Source organism: Lissotriton vulgaris, unplaced genomic scaffold, assembly GCF_964263255.1.
Source record: "Lissotriton vulgaris unplaced genomic scaffold, aLisVul1.2 SCAFFOLD_2264, whole genome shotgun sequence".
Taxonomy (NCBI): domain Eukaryota; kingdom Metazoa; phylum Chordata; class Amphibia; order Caudata; family Salamandridae; genus Lissotriton; species Lissotriton vulgaris.
In genome coordinates, this window is record NW_028254859.1 from 339,749 (window position 1) to 342,090 (window position 2,342).

General features: G+C 51.3%; 1 pseudogene; it reads left to right on the top strand.

The window, feature by feature from the left end:
* Window positions 1–1,050: 1,050 nt before the first annotated feature.
* On the top strand, window positions 1,051–1,203 carry LOC147659388 (5.8S ribosomal RNA; annotated as a pseudogene).
* Window positions 1,204–2,342: the final 1,139 nt, after the last annotated feature.

Below are 2,342 nucleotides of genomic sequence, written 5' to 3' on the forward strand. Positions count from 1 at the left end.
CCTGTACACCTAAGTGTGGGTCATAAGCTTGTGTTGTTTAAGTCCCTGCCTTTTGTACAAACCACTCATTGCTACTACCAATTGGATGGTTTAGTTAGGTCCTTGGATGAACTCTGCCAATGTCGGCAACTACTATGGTGGACATGCTGAGAAGACAATTAAACTAGAATATCTATAGGAAATAAAATTCGTAACATGGTTTCCGTGGGTGAACCTGCGGAAGGATCATTAATGCTCACCCTGCACATACCTGGGAGTAACTGAATTGCAGTGCCTCCCTATGCTGGGACCCCCTAATGAACCTGCAACTGGGTCCTCTCTAGCCTGGCCTGCCTGGGTTTCCAGTGACTGGGAAGTGGCCTGTCATGTCTGGCAGGAGAACCTGGTTGAGTAAGAGCAGGGCCATACAGGAAGCCCTGCTCCTCTCTTTGGAGATGCTGTACCCAATTTATGCCAGTGTGAACTGCTTCTAGAGGTGGTAGGAGATGCTGCTTGAGTTTCCACATGTGTATCAAAAGCAAGTGAGTCGCACTGATGGTGTGGTGGAACCTGACTCTTCTCTCAACAGTACCCCCCCCCCACCAGTCCACTGGCATGGATAGGAGCTGCCGCCTAAGCTGGGGACTCTCAACATGCATCTGTTGAGCCCTGGCTCCCACCGGCCCCAGGGGGTGATGGTTGGCTGACGTGCAGGTGGGGCAACCCTCCATCATTGACAGGTCACTGGTGGACTGGTCCCATGTGATCAGGTTGGGGTTTAAATACTCATAAGGCCCTGTCTGGAAGAGCCAGTGGTGGAGCATACAGCCTGTGCTGACGTGCTGCTGTGAGAGCCCATTGTTTGCCAGCCTGATGTAGTGATTGGGTGGAGGTCCTGGGCAGAATGCCTGGAAACACTTTTTTAAATCATGGAGGCCGAATTCCAGAAGGGAAGCATGATGCGTGATGCGGTGCTGGACTTGCCCACTGCATGGGTAGTGGTTGGCTGATCTGACTTCCTCCTGCCTCTCCTTCACCTGCAGGTGGGTGAACGTTGCAAAGGGTGCCTGTGACTTTTGTCAGTGGATCACTGGGCTACCGCTTGATGAAGAACACAGATGAGTGTAAGAATTAGTATAAATTACAAACAAGATTGATCATCGGCACTTCGAAGGCACCTTGCAGCCCTGGGTTCCTTTTGGGACTACATCGGTCTAAGGGCTGCTTGAATGTTGATTGCCCATTGCAGGGCCCATCCCCAGTCCCACTGTAGAAGTATACTGCTGGTGTGCCTGGTCTTCCCCTGCCTTGTTGGGGTGGGGGCCTGGTCCGCCCCGGGCCTCAACTGAAAAATCCAGGATGCCTAGCTGTGTACTGTGTGCGGGTGTCTGTGAAGTCCCGCAGCTGCCCAAGTGCACCACTTTGGTTGCCCACTTCTGTGTCTGGGGCTTGGAAAATCCCTTTTCTGTCTGCAGGTGCTGGTTTCAACAGTGGACCTGCAGGCTTTGGTCTCTGACCTGGGAAAGGATGTGCTGCCATGACCTCCCTGTGCAAAAGAGGGACCCCTTCCTTCTGGCTCTCATGGAATTGGTCTGGCTCCTCCATGCTTCAGCCTCTGTCTATGACCTCAGCTCATATGATTTGTCCTGCCAAAAGAAACTAACCAGGCTTCCCTCAGGAGTGGGAGGTGCAGACAAAAGAACTCAGCAGCGATTCCCCACTTAGTGGCATGTGCAAGAAATGTGGTGTACAGATACCCGACTCCCCTATATCGCTCAGGGGCCCAAGTCCTTCTGACAGAGGCTCTCCCCGCAGACAGTGTTAGAAAAGTAGCATACCCCTCGGCAATGGGATATGGGGTTCTCGGAGTTAGGTGGCATGGAAATGCAGCCAAAAGGGGGTCGTAAACTCGATCTAGGGTTTAATACGGGTGCAAGACTGATTTCCAAAAGGAAAAGTTGAAAAGAACTTTGAAGAGAGACTTCAAGAACAAGTGAAACCATTGAGAGGTAAAAAGGTGCCTGCCAGGCGCGACCCACTCAGGGGACAGTGGCAGGTGGGGAGTTTGACAGGGGTGGTACACCTGTGAAACACTAAAGCAGATTCCTAAGGTGAGCTTAGGGAGGACATAAATTTCCTTCAGAACAGAAGATAAAATCTTGCTTGATCTCGATTGAGAAGACAATGGGTGAAGTTACCATCTGTGGGAATATAATTAGGCCTGAGCATGAAATTCTGCTCCGCTTTCTGAGTTTGCAGAGTTTTTCCCACTCCGCGCTCCACATAGAGCGTGGAGTTCTGAAAAACTCTGCATAGTGGCTCAGAGCAGAGTTTTTCCTCTCCTGCAGCATGCCAACGCTTAG